This window comes from Salvelinus alpinus, chromosome 9 (assembly GCF_045679555.1).
Source record: "Salvelinus alpinus chromosome 9, SLU_Salpinus.1, whole genome shotgun sequence".
In the NCBI taxonomy this organism is placed as follows: Eukaryota; Metazoa; Chordata; class Actinopteri; order Salmoniformes; family Salmonidae; genus Salvelinus; species Salvelinus alpinus.
This window is the reverse complement of record NC_092094.1, coordinates 43,335,478-43,350,531: the sequence shown is the minus strand read 5'-3', so window position 1 is coordinate 43,350,531 and position 15,054 is coordinate 43,335,478. Positions and strand designations below refer to the sequence as shown.

At 41.8% G+C, this 15,054-nt stretch overlaps 1 protein-coding gene across 1 annotated transcript in view; it reads left to right on the top strand.

Annotated features, from left to right (window-relative positions):
• The window catches only part of LOC139530155 (protein kinase C-binding protein NELL2a-like), a 110,992-nt gene that overhangs the window by 77,857 nt on the left and 18,081 nt on the right, over positions 1-15,054 (top strand). The gene's annotated exons all lie outside the window — the stretch shown is intronic.

The window sequence follows — 15,054 nt, the reverse complement described above, 5'->3', positions numbered from 1 at the left end:
GAATAGTTTTTCTGACTATTACAGTACTTTCATACTCAGGCTAAATTATAATGTGATATATAAAGTGACATCTCAAGAAGTGATCTACCATTTTGGTAGACAGTTTTACTGTTATCTTTAGTGGACAGACTACGTAAACATAAATGGTGCCGTGGATCTGTCATGATAAAACGGGACGCGTGAGATCAGCAGCATTAGTTCCGGTGCTTAGGTTTCTATTGTCACTTATTTGGACAAATCACAATTTCGCAGGTGTTAGCATGTATAGAATTTCGGAAGATGAGGGGACATTAGGCTCATAGACTTGCCTGTAACATGCAAAGAGAAAGGGTGGAGCACTTTGTTCCGGTTCTGATCCTCACTATATCTCTTTTCTTACGTATATGGATCCGGAACTTAATCGAGCATCTGACCAATTAGGCAAGACTTTAGTTCTGGGTTAACCAAGATTAATTTTACTGTAGTGTTTTCCACAGTGATCATGTTTGATCCACAGTATCTAGATGTACTATTGACCATAAGAGGATGTAATGTACTGTATCTGGTTATAAGAGCTTGGCATTCTCCTGTCTACATTTCAATTAAGAAAGGTTGCACGTTTCAATGCCATTTCTCATATTAGGGCTGTGTAGCCTTGCTCTTGTCAGTGTCCTGCAACTAACCCCTTTTAATAAAGGAAATCCCTCATAGCTCTCCCAACAGCTCCACTGTTTTATATGACAGACAAGATTTGTTGCCTGGCTAAAGAAAGAGAAGAGAGGATAAAGTACAGCTCTGTACCAGACCAGACAACAACCCTCTTTGAACACAGTGAGAAAATAGCCGGAGCCCAGGGCCCACTCCGACACATCGACCAGGAGGAAGAGGAGTGGGTGGGTGGATGTATGCAGACAATTAGACCAACAATTTGTTACTGCAGACCTCATTAGCATGGAATACGGACGTCCGTCCGTCCGAATATTTAATTATTTTTAAATAGTTACTAAGCATTGTACGCAGCACAGAAAGAAATCTCTTTACCTGGGTGGGTTCAACAAAGAAGAGTTGATCATGAGAAATACATTGTGCATGCTGCTAAATTGTGCTTCTTGAAAACTACTCCCAAAAACGATGTTGTGTAAAATGGGTAGGAAGGAGTCTACCCATTTTAGATGAAATATCCTTGGAGTGTTCTAACATTCACTAAAATGTTGTGCACAACATCTGTAACAAACACCACAGAACATTCCCCATGTTTGTATAAAACATTTGCCTGATGTTGAAAGAACATTTCTATAACACATTTAATCTGTTCTTTTAAGGATCACATAATGTTTCATTAGGTTGGGGGAACAGTCTGGTGGGAACATTGTGGGGACATCACAAAAGATATGTTCCCAAAGCGCAAAAGCTGTTCAGTTGTGCTGACATTCAGATAATGTTTGTATCAGGGTGCACAAAACATTGCTCTTGATGTTGCAAGAATGTTGACAAAACAGCCTATCTGAGTTTTTAAAGGTTCCCAGAACATGAAATTACATTGTGGGAACAGTGTGGGTACATTACAAGAGATTACAACAAACTATGCTCAGATGTGATGACATTCGTGCAATGTTTAAGTTAGGTTGCAAAGGACATTCCCTTAATTTTGTAAGAATGAAACACAGCCATATTTCTTTACACTTCATACGTTGATAATCTACATATTATTTAATTCACAGGACATTTGAACAACATTTAATCACACAAACACAACCATATGTTTCTACACTTCAGATGTTAACAATCTGCACATGTCGGGTTTGACACTGCAATGCTAGGTTCCCAAGCCAGGTCTTTTATCCTCTGCGCCACCATGGAAGTCCTCTTTTTAATATTTTTTCTGTATATGGCCGTATGATCAGTCAGGAATTCCATGCTTCCTTTTTAGCCTTCTTAGACATAACTAACCCAGGGAAATACTGGTAACTGGGTTATTCACCATTACTTCACCCATCCTCTTTATATGCTGCGTACTTTTGGGCCCATATTTACAAGGTAGTTACAAGTTAATGAGTGCTGATCTAGGAACACTTATCATGAAAAATAAACAAAGTGGGCCATATCAAGTGTCTCAAAGTAGGAATTATATGTTGTTTTTTTACCCTCCTTTCTTTTAGTAGAGTATGTCTGAGCCTCCATTTCACTTGTTTTTACAGAATATGTGGGTTTGAAACTGCAGTCTTTGGCTTTGACTTAATATCATTCCTTTTTGCACTAACTATTTTGACCCATCACATACGCTGCTGTTACTGTTTATTATCTATCCTGTTACCTAGTCCCTTTTTCCCTACCTATATGCAATTATCTACCTCAATTACCTCGTACCCTAGCCAAGTTATTGTTACTCATTGTGAATTTTTCCCTAGCTTATAATTTGTATATATATATTTTTTTAAATGATCTCTGCATTGTTGGGAAGGGACCGTAAGTAAGCATGTCACTGTTAGTCTACACCTGTTGTTTACGAAGCATGTGACAAGTACATGTTTGATTTGATTTGATTTGATTTCTTTAATGGGCAACTCAACCGACTGGTGGAGCAAGAGTTCCTAAAATTGTAAAACAACAACATATTAGTCATTTAATCATTCTGAAAGGATGTTTGAAAGGTCAACAACATTTTTACATTGTTGTCATATCCCATTTTATACACAGTTAGTACAAAAGTGGTAAATGAGGTGTTTTGCTCCTTGCTTCAACCATCTTTGAATGCGTGTTTAAAAAACATATTGGAGTCTGATAATGGAAACCACATGATCATTTTACTAAATGGCATTGGTTGAGATGATAAAATATGCCAAACAATAATGTTTAATTTCATTTAAAATTGGTTGTCAAATTTAGTTCAACCGTCAACATTCTGGGAACCTCTACACAACACATTAAACGTGTTCTAGGAACGTTCTTCCAACATCAGGTGAATGTTTTGTACAAACATTCTACAATCATCAATGCACAGTTTTTGTGTTATGAGAACATTTGCCGCGACCTAACGGATGTTCTGGGAACCTTCACAGAACCAATTTTGGTTTGCTGGGTAGTCTCTTCTAGTCACGTCACTGTTTCCTGAAGAAGGGAGTGAGTGTTGGAACAATATGGCAGTGATTGCTTTTCCTCCCTTAAAGGCATAGTTCATCCAAATTACATATTGGTTTTCTTACTGTATAAGCAAACGTTTGCATGAGGAAACAGTGCTAAGGAAAATAAAACAAAGCATGGATTGCTTTCATACCTTGCCCATAGACTTCTTACAGTGTAAGGAAAGCAATGTTTTATTTTGTAATTTGGGTGAACTATCCCTTTAATAGACCCCATGAAGCTCTCTCTCTCCCCCCTCCCTCCCTCCCCATGAGTATCCATGTGACTCAGGGGTGCCACTCTAGTTGATCTCAAACGGGTTGTTTGTATTCATTATTTATTTAGAGCCTTATGAAAGAGTACTCCATCACGGTTAATTAGCACGTCTTTAATTAGGCTGCCTACTAATGGCCTGATGAGTTGTCGTTTAGCTAAGCACAACCTGCTGCTGCTGCTGGCTAAATGACACATCTCACAGGGGGAGAGCTGGGGAGACGGTACTGTGGAAAGCATCAATGTACTGTACGTTTTTGGCTTCGAGCTGATAGCTTTTACCAACTCGCACTGTGGAAAGCACAGCTGCACTTTACTGTACTTTAGATATCGGGTTCTGTTCTGTTTCTGAGCTGACATTAGCATGTACTCACACTGTGAAACATCTGTACTGCACCTCTGTACTGTACTGAAAGACAAGGTCCCTGGTTTCATTCTCTGGGGCTGAGACTGTCTTTTACTCAGTCTTCTGTCTGTGCTTCCTATTGTTCTCCTCTGTTGTCTGTGAGTCTGTCTGTCTGTCTGTCTGTCTGTCTGTCTGTCTGTCTGTCTGTCTGTCTGTCTGTCTGTCTGTCTGTCTGTCCGTCTGTCTCCTAAGTGTTAATTGCTATTATAGAGACAACATATGAAGGAACTGGCAGTACATCTGTGTCTCTCTGTTTTCTTCCTCCCTCCACTACACTCACCTCTGAATTGCCTCTGCTAAGCCTAGCATCCTTTCCCACAGCACTAACTTATGAAATAATACCTTATGAAAGCCTAACTACTTATATTGCAAATATATGCTGAGTGTATAAAACATTAGGAATGCCTTCCTAATATTGAGATGCACCCCGTTTTGCTCTCAGCCCTCAATTCGCCGGGGCATGGACTCTACCAAACATTAGGAACACATTCGTAATATTGAGTTGCACCCCCACTCCATTTTGCCCTCAGAACAGCCTCAATTCATCGGGGCATGGACTCTACAAGGTGTCGAAAGCGTCCCACAGGGATTCTGACCCATGTTGACTCCAATGCTTCTCACAGTTGCGTCAATTTGGGTAGTGGACCATTCTTGATAGACACTGGAAACTGTTGAGCGTGAAAAACCCAGCAGCTTTGCTGTTCTTGACACACTCAAACCAGTGCGCTTGGCACCTACTATCATACCCTGTTCAAAGGCACTTAAATATTTTGTATTGTCCATTTACTCTCTGAATGGCACACATACACAATCCATGTCTCAAATGTCTCAAGGGTTAAAAAGCATTATTGAACCTGTCTTCTCCCCTTCATCTACACTGATTGAAGTGGATTTAACAGGTGACATCAATAAGGGATCATAGCTTTCACCTTGATTCACCTGGTCAGTCTGTCATGGAAAGAGCAGGTGTTCCTAATGTTTTGTACACTTAGTGTAAGTGCCTGGCTGTCATACATGTCCCCCCTATCCTAAAGGTTAATTATTATTACATATAGACTGATGGATTGATTTCCAGCGTTGTGCTTCGTTTGACAGTATGCAAATCTTTCTGACAAGAAGTGACGCCTTTCAAATTTCAAACTTAAATATCACAAGTACTGTGAAATACCTTTCTTGCAAGCTCAAAACCCAACAATGCAATAATCAATAACAATATATTACTAGAAAAAAACACACGAGGGATAAGAAATATGAAATACACAATAAAATAAATATGTAAGCATACTATATACAGGAAATATTTAAAAAGTCAGTCCCAATAGCGTATTTCCATGTGCAGGGATACTCGAGTGATGGAGATAGATACTGTATAGGGTTAAGAGGACTGGGCAACAGGATATAAGATATACAGAGTAGCAGCAGCTTGCATGTGAGTGGCTGTGCGGGTGTATAGAGTCAGTATAAATGTATGTGCATATTATGTGTGAGTGAGCAAATGATGGAGTGTTTGTGTGTGTGTGTTGGAGTGACAGTGTGTGTGAGTGTGTAGGGCCCTGTGAGTGGGCATAGAGACAGTGCAAATATTGAAATAAAAGGTCAGTAAAGATACAAGGTAAACTTGGTCCGTGTAATTATTTTATTAGCTATTTATCAGTCGTATTGCTTGGGGATAGAAGCTGTTCAAGAGCTTGTTAGTGTCAGACTTGATGCACCGGTACCTCTCAGTGTGCAGCAGCAGAGAAAATAGTCTACGGCTTGGGTGGTTGGGGTCTTTGACGATTTTCCAGGCCTTCTTTTCACACTGCCTGATATAGAGATCCTGGATGGCAGGGAGCTTGGCCCAAGTGATGTACTGGGCTGTCCACACAACCATCTGTAGCGCCATGCGATCGAGGGCGGTGCTATTGCACTACCAAGCAGTAATGTAGTCCACGATCAGCTCCTTGGTCTTACTGACGTTGAGAGGTTGTTGCTCCGGCACCACACTACCAGGTCACTGACCCCCTCCCTGTAGGCTGACTCATCGTCGCCAGTGATCAGGTCTACCACCATTGTGTCGTCAGCGAACTTGATAATGGTGTTGGAGTTGTGGTTGTCCACACAGTCATGGAGGAGCAGGGAGTACAGGAGGGGACTAAGCACACATCTCTGTGGGGCCCCTGTGTTAAGGGTCAGAGTGGTGGAGGGGATGCTGCCTACCCTCACCACCTGGGGTCGGCCCATCAGGAAGTCCAGGACCCAGTTGCAGAGGGAGGTGTTCAGACCCATAGTCCTATGCTTGGTGACAAGCTTGGATGGGATAATGGTGTTGAACGCTGAGCTGTAGTCAATGAACAGCATTCTCACATAGGTATTCCTCTTATCTAGGTGGGTAAGGGCAGTGTGGAGAGCAATTGAGATTGTGTCATCTCTGGATCTGTTGGGACGGTATGCAAATTGGAGTGGGTCTAGGGTGGCTGGGAAGGTGGAGTTAATGTGTGCAATAACCAGCCTCTCGAAGCACTTCATAATTACAGAAGTGAGTGCTACACGGCGGTAATCATTGTGGCATGAAGCCTTAGAGTTCTTAGGATCAGGGATGATGGTGGTCGTCTTAAAACATGTGGGGATTACAGACTGGGACAAGGAGAGGTTTAAAATGACCGTGAATATGTCTGCCAACTGTTCTTTGCATGCTCAGAGAACGTGGCCTGGAATACCGTCGGGGCCCGCGGCCTTGTGGGTGTTGACATGATTAAAGACCCACGTCGGCTTCGGCGATTCGAGGTCACCCAGTCCTCTGGGTCGGTGACGGCCCTCACACCCAGCTTGAAGCTGTTGTTGTCAAAGCGGAATAAAATGCATTGAGTTCATCTGGTAGAGAGGCATCGTTGGGCAGATCATGGTTGGGTCTTCCTTTGTAATCCGTAATGGACTGTAGCCCCTGTCACATACGGCGGGAGTCAGAGCCAGTGTAATATGATTCCACCTTATTCCTATATTGTCCTTTAGCTCGTTTGATGACTCTGCAGAGGTCATAATGGGCCTTCTTATACTTATTGCGGTCTTCGGCTGTAGCATCAGGGTTGTCTACGATAGCTTTGTGTGCAATAGCTCTGCTCTTTAGGTAAGTGCCAACCTCAGTGTTAATCAAGGGCTTTTGATTGGGGAATCAGCGAACCCTCACCATGGGTACAACGTCGTCGATGCATTTTCTAATGAAGCCGGTCAAGGAGGTGGTAAGCTCGTCAATGTTATCGTCGGGGTCTCAAAAACATATTCCAATCAGCGCTAGCTAATCATTCCTGTAGCATACCCTCTGATTCTGGTGACCATTTCTCAACGGAGTGAATCGCGGCTACTTCCTGTTTCAGCTTCTGCTTGTAAACAGGAAGCAAGAGTATGGAGTCATGGTCTGATTTGCCGAATGGCGGATGAGGGAGGGCCTTGTATGCTAGATTGTGTGTAGAATAGCAGTGGTCTAGGACTTTATCGCCCCTAGTGGCATTGGAGACGTGTTGATGGAAGTTGGAAATCATGTGTCTAGTGACGCCAAATTAAAATCCCCGGCAACCAGAAAGGCAGCCTCTGGATGTAGGGTTTCTTGCTTGTTTATATCAATCAATCAATCAAATGTATTTATAAAGTCATTTTTACATCAGCCGATGTCACAAAGTGCTATCCAGAAATCCATCCTAAAACCCCAAACAGCAAGCAATGCAGATGTAGAAGCACAGTGGCTAGGAAAAACTCCCTAGAAAGGCCGGAACCTAGGAAGAAACCTAGAGAGGAACCAGGCTCTGCGGGGTGGCCAGTCCTCTTCTGGCTGTGCCGGGTAGAGATTATAACAGAACATGGCCAATATGTTCAAATGTTCATAGATGATCAGCAGGGTCAAATAATAATAATAATCACAGTGTTTGTAGAGGGTGCAACAAGTCAGCACCTCAGGAGTAAATGTCAGTTGGCTTTTCATAGCCGATCATTCAGAGTTAGAGACAGCAGGTGCGGTAGAGAGAGAGTCCAAAACAGCAGGTCCGGAACAAGGTAGCAAATCCAGTGAACAGGTCAGGGTTCCACAGTCACAGGCAGAACAGTTGAAACTGGAGCAGCAGCATGACCAGGTGGACTGGGGACAGCAAGGAGTCATCAAGCCAGGTAGGCCTGAGGCATGGACCTAGGGCTCAGGTCCTCCGAGAGAAGACAGAGAGAAAGAGAGAGAGAGAAAGAGAGAGAGAAGGAGATAAAGAGAGAATTAGAGGGAGCATACTTAAATTCACACAGGACACCAGATAAGACAGGAGAAATACTCCAGATATAACAGACTGACCATAGCCCTCCGACACATAAACTATTGCAGCATAAATACTGGAGGCTGAGACAGGAGAGTGACTCAACCCACTCAAATGACGCACCCCTCCTAGGGACGGCATGGAAGAGCACCAGTAATAGGGTTAGAGGCAGAGAATCCCAGTGGAGAGAGGGGAACCGGCCAGGCAGAGACAGCAAGGGTGGTTCGTTGCTCCAGTGCCGTTCCGTTCACCTTCACACCCCTGGGCCAGACTACTCTCAATCATAGGACCTACTGAAGAGATGAGTCTTCAATAAAGACTTAAAGATCGAGATCGAGTCTGTATCTCTCACATAGATAGGCAGACCATTCCATAAACAGGAACTCTATAGGAGAAAGCCCTGCCTCCAGCTGTTTACTAAGAAATTCTAGGGACAGTAAGGAGGCCTGTGTCTTGTGACCATAGCATACCTGTAGGTATGTACGGCAGGACCAAATCGGAAAGATAGGTAGGTGCAAGCCCATGTAATGCTTTGTAGGTTAGCAGTAAAACCTTGAAATCAGCCCTAGCCTTAACAGGAAGCCAGTGTAGAGAGGCTAGCATTGGAGTAATATGATACAATTTTGGGGTTCTATTCAAGATTCTAGCAGCCGTGTTTAGCACTAACTGAAAGAGCATTGCAGTAGTCTAATCTAGAAGTGACAAAAGCATGGATACATTTTTCTGCATCATTTTTTGACAGAAGGTTTTTGATTTTTGCAATGTTACGAAGAAGGAAAACAGCTGTCCTTTAAATATTCTTGATATGTTCATCAAAAGAGAGATCAGGGTCCAGAGTAACGCCGAGGTCCTTCACAGTTTTATTTGAGATGACTGTACAACCATCAAGATTTATTGTCAGATCCAACAGAAGATCTCTTTGTTTCTTGGGACCTAGAACTAGCATCTCTGTTTTGTCCGAGTTTAAAAGTAAAACATTTCCAGCCATCCACTTCCTTATGTCTGAAACACAGGCTTCCAGGGAGGTTAATTTTGTGGCTTCACCATGTTTCATCGAAATGTACAGCTGTGTATCGTCCGCATAGCAATGAAAGTTAACATTATGTTTCCGAATGACATAACCAAGAGGTAAAATATATAGTGAAAACAATAGTAGTCCTAAAATGGAACCTTGAGGAACACCGAAAACGTTCAAATGATATGTCAGAAGACAAACAATCCACAGAGACAAACTGATATCTTTCCGACAGATAAGATCTAAACCAGGCCAGAACTTGTCCGTGTAGACCAATTTGGGTTTCCAATCTCTCCAAAAGAATGTGGTGATCGATGGTATCAAAAGCAGCACTAAGGTCTAGAAGCACGAGGACAGATGCAGAGCCTTGGTCTGATGCCATTAAAAGGTAATTTACCACCTTCACGAGTGCAGTCTCAGTGCTATGATGGTCTCTAAAACCAGACTGAAGCGTTTCGTATACATTGTTTGTCTTCAGGAAGGCAGTGAGTTGCCGCACAACAGCTTTTTCTAAAATTTTCGAGAGGAATGGTAGATTCGATATAGGTCAATAGTTTTTTATATTTTCTGGGTCAAGGTTTGGCTTTTTCAAGAGAGGCTTTATTACTGCCTCTTTTAGTGAGTTTGGTACACATCCGGTGGATAGGGAACCGTTTATTATGTTCAACATAGGAGGGCCAAGCAGAGGAAGCAGCTCTTTCAGTAGTTTAGTTGGAATAGGGTCCAGTATGCAGCTTGAAGGTTTAGAGGCCAAGACTAAAAAACTTGAGTATCTCCCTTGATCCTAGGTCCTGGCAGTGTTGTGCAGACTCAGGGCAACTGAGCTTTGGAGAAATACACAGATTTGAAGAGGAGAGCATTGCAGTAGTCTAATCTAGAAGTAACTTGCTTTCTAATGAGCATGATATTTTTTGTCAAAGAAGTTCATGAATTTATCACTGCTGAAGTGAAAGCCATCCTCTCTTGGGGAATGCTGCTTTTTAGTTAGCTTTGCGACAGTATGAAAAATAAATGTTGGATTGTTCTTATTCTCCTCAATTAAATTGGAAAAATAGAATGATCGAGCAGCAGTGAGGGCTCTTCGATGCTGCATGGTACTGTCTTTCCAAGCTAGTTGGAAGACTTCCAGTTTCGTGTAGCGCCATTTCCGTTCCAATTTTCTGGAAGCTTGCTTCAGGGCTCGGGTATTTTCTGTATACCAGGGAGCTAGTTTCTTATGACAAATGTTTTTTGTTTTTAGGGGTGCGACTGCATCTAGGGTATTACCCAAGGTTACATTTAGTTCCTCAGTTAGGTGTTTAACCAATTTTTGTACTCTGACATCCTTGGGTAGTTGGAGGGAGTCTGGAAGGGCATCTAGGAATCTTTGGGTTGTCCAAAAATGTATAGCACGGCTTTTGATGATCCTTGGTTGGGGTCTGAGCAGATTATTTGTGCGATTGCAAATGTAATAAAATGGTAGTCGATTAGTCCAGGATTATGAGGAAAAACATTAAGATCCACAATAATTATTCCACGGGACAAAACTAGGTCCAGAGTATGACTGTGGCAGTGAGTAGGTCCGGAGACATGTTGGACAAAACCCACTCAGACGATGATGGCTCCGAAAGCCGTTTGGAGTGGGTCTGTGGACTTTTCCATGTGAATGTTAAAGTCACCAAAAATGTGAATATTATCTGCCATGACTACAAAATCCGATAGGAATTCAGGGAACTCAGTGAGGAATGCTGTATACGGCCCAGAAGGCCTGTAAAGAGTAGCTATAAAAAGTGATTGAGTAGGCTGCATAGATTTCATGACTAGAAGCTCAAAAGACGAAAACGCAGCCATTTTTTTTTGTAAATTGAAATATGCTATCGTAAATGTTAGGAACACCTCCACCTTTGCGGGATGCGCGGGGATATGGTCACTAGTGTAACCATGAGGAGAGGGATAATTTAACACAGTAAATTCATCAGGCTTAAGCCATGTTTCAGTCAAGCCAATCACATCATGATTATTATCAGTGATTAGTTCATTGACTCTAACTGCCTTGGAAGTGAGGGATCTAACATTACGTAGCCCTATTTTGAGATGTGAAATATCACAATCTCTTTCAATAATGACAGGAAAGGTGGAGGTCTTTATTCCAGTGAGATTGCTAATGCGAACACTGCCATGTTTAGTTTCTCGGTCTCAATGGGGATAGCTGAGCTGACTACACTGATTATGCTAGTGGCAGACTCCACTAAACTGGCAGGGTGGCTAACAGCCTGCTGCTTGGCCTGCACCCCATCTCATTGTAGAGCTAGAGAAGTTAGAGCCCTGTCTATGTTCATAAATAAGATGAGAGCACCCCTCCAGCTAGGATGGAGTCCGTCACTCCTCAGCAGACCAGGCTTGGTCCTGTTTGTGGGTGAGTCCCAGAAAGAGGGCCAATTATCTACAAATTCTATCTTTTGGGAAGGGAAGAAAACAACCAGCGATTGAGTTGTGAGACTCTGCTGTAGAGCTCATCACTCCCCCTAACTGGAAGGGGGCCAGAGACAATTACTCGATTCAGACACATCTTTCTAGCTGATTTACACGCTGAAGCTATGTTGCGCTTGGTGACCTCTGACTGTTTCATCCTAACATCGTTGGTGCCGACGTGGACATCAATATCCCAGTTTTAGCCTTAGCCAGCACCATCTTCAAATTAGCCTTCACGTCGGTAGCACTGCCCCCTGGTAAACAGTGTATGATCGCTGGATGATTCTTTTTAAGTCTAATACTACGGGTAATGGAGTCACCAATGACTAGGGTGTTCAATTTGTCAGAGCTAATGGTGGGAGTCTTCGGCGTCTATGACCCTGTAACGGGTGGAGGAGAGACCAGAGAAGACTCGGACTCTGACTCCGACTCGTTGCTTAATGGGGAGAACCGGTTGAAAATGTCTGTCAGCTGAATGAGCGACACGAGTTGAGCATACCTACAGCATCCTTTCCTAAACTTAAATTACCCTTGACTAACGATTGCGTCTGAAGCTGGGCTTGCAGCACGGCTATCCTCGCCATAAGGCGAATGTTCTCCTGTATATTATGAGTACAGGCACTGCAATTAGAAGGCATAATGTTAGTGTTACTACTTAGCTTCGGCTGGTGGAGGTCGTGTAGAACCATGTCCAGGTAAAGCGTCCGGGGTGAAAAAGTTAAAGGAAAAAAGTCGAGTGAGGGAAAAATGTAAAATATAAAACGGTAATTTAATCTTCTACTTGGTCACAATCCCGGATCCGGGAGCACCCTCATCAGTAAAAAAGCTGACTAGCATAGCCTAGCATAGCGCCACAAGTAAATACTAGCATCTAAATATCATGAAATCACAAGTCCAAGACACCAGATGAAAGATACACATCTTGTGAATCCAGCCATCATTTCCGATTTTTAAAATGTTTTACAGGGAAAACACAATATGTATTTCTATTAGCTAACCACGATAGCAAAAGACCCAACCGCATATTTTCGAAAATATTTTACTGCATAGGTAGCTATCACAAATTCGACCAAATAAAGATATAAATAGTCACTGACCAAGAAACAACTTCATCAGATGACAGTCTGATAACATATTTATTGTATAGCATATGTTTTGTTCGAAAAATTTGCATATTTCAGGTATAAATCATAGTTTTACATTGCAGTAGTCTCACCAAAGCAGCTAGAATAACTACAGAAACCAACGTGAAATACCTAAATACTCATCATAAAACATTTATGAAAAATACACGGTGTACAGCAAATGAAAGAGAAACATCTTGTGAATCCAGCCAATATTTCAGATTTTTTAAGTGTTTTACAGCGAAAACACAATATAGCATTATATTAGCTTACTACAATAGCCTACCACACAGCATCATTCATTCAAGACATGTTAGCGATAGCGAATAAACCAGCAAAATATATAAATTTTTTCACTAACCTTCTCAAACTTCATCAGATGACAGTCCTATAACATCATATTACACAATACATATATGGTTTGTTCGAAAATGTGCATATTTAGCGGCACAAATCGTGGTTGAACAATGTGAATACGTAGTGAAAATGCAGAAATATTGTCAGGAGAAATCTTGGAGAGGCACCTATTCTAATCAAATAACTAATCATAAGCTTTACTAAAAAATACATGTTGGACAGCAAATTAAAGATACACTAGTTCTTAATGCAACCGCTGTGTTAGATTTTTAAAATTAACTTTAGTACGACTTACAGCTTACGTTATAGCGATACAGCGCCCAAAATCAGCGCCCAAATTACATCTAAACATTTTCGACAGATATACGAAAAAACATCATAAATCGTTCCTACTATTTGATGAGCTTCCATCAGAATCTTGTACAAGTTGTCCTTTGTCCAGAATAATCGTTGCTCGGTTGTAGAATGTCGTCTTCATCTGTAGAACGCTAGCCAACGTTAGCCATGCGGCACAGAAGTGTCCAAATCCCCAGAACGCAGCACAAAGAAAATACCGAAAATCGGAATAAACTTATATAAACTGATATAAGTCGGTTTAATATAACTAGTTGATGATGTTTTTAACACATATATCGAATAAAATCAGAGCCGGATATATCTAAGGCCTATAACGACAGCTTTTCACAACGCAATCCAGGTGACCGATTCGCGCCATGGTGAAGAAAAGAAAGAGTGGTCGCGTCATTCCAACAGGTCTTATTCGGCCTCAGATAGAGCTATACACCCCATTCCAATTCTCACTGCCTACTGACATCTAGGGAAAGGCGTATGCAGTGCATGTAGACCCATAGAGTCCATGCAAATTAATAAACTGACCCTGGAACAGAGCCCTCGATTTCAGATTTCTCACTTCCTGACAGGAAGTTTGCTGCAAAATGAGTTCTGTTTTACTCACAGATATAATTCAAACGGTTTTAGAAACTAGAGAGTGTTTTCTATCCAATAGTAATAATAATATGCATATTGTACGAGCAAGAATTGAGTACGAGGCAGTTTAATTTGGGAACGATTTTTTACAAAGTGAGAACAGCGCCCCCCTATTGAGAAAAGGTTTTAAAAGTAAAAACCGTAAAGTTGGCAGGTAGCAAAGAAACGTTAGCAACACACCGCACAGAAGCACGTAAACAAGTCTACAAGTTGTGACTGGAAATGACGATAACGTATTGGAAGGAACAATAGACAACAATGAATTGTAACTGCTCTATACATTCCACCTCATGACAATAGAAATAATAAGCTGGTGCATAACGTATTGGAAGGAACAATAGACAACAATGAATTGTAACTGCTCTATACATTCCACCTCATGACAATAGAAATAATAATCTGGCACAAAACGTATTGGAAGGAACAATAGACAACAATGAATTGTAACTGCTCTATACATTCCACCTCATGACAATAGAAATAATAAGCTGGTGCATAACAAACTGTACAATGGCGCATAACGTACTGTACAATAGCATTGTACAGTTTGTTATGCGGCAGTTCCTTATTTTTATTGTCCTGAGGTGTTTTCCTCTTATGGAACATTTGCGCTTATAGCCTACTACCATGTGCGCATTGCTGCGCTTATAATGTGAAGAAATAGTCTAATAGTTTATCAACATTTTAAGCTAAATGTTCTGATCTGTTGTGTCAGCCACATTACATCAAAAAGTTTTTTTTGATGCTAATGGTTGTATTCATTTGCGATCTATCGCATCCCACAACTGTCCCAGACTGTTTGGAATATGTATTTCTCGCACAGAATAGAATAGGTCGACTTTTGGACTATGGGGGATAGTAGATTGACATAGGCTAGTGCTTTTGCTGTTCGTTAGGCCTACAAATCTTTTTGGCTGACGAAAAGTATATTTGGACAGTTCTTCCAAAAGCTTCAATATTCACCTCAGAATTGGATTAGGATGCGTGCAGTTGCGTCCCCGACGTGTCTGTCTTCACTTGTAGCCTGTGAGAAAGACTTGATCACATGTATGAGAGCCATGTGAGTGGGAG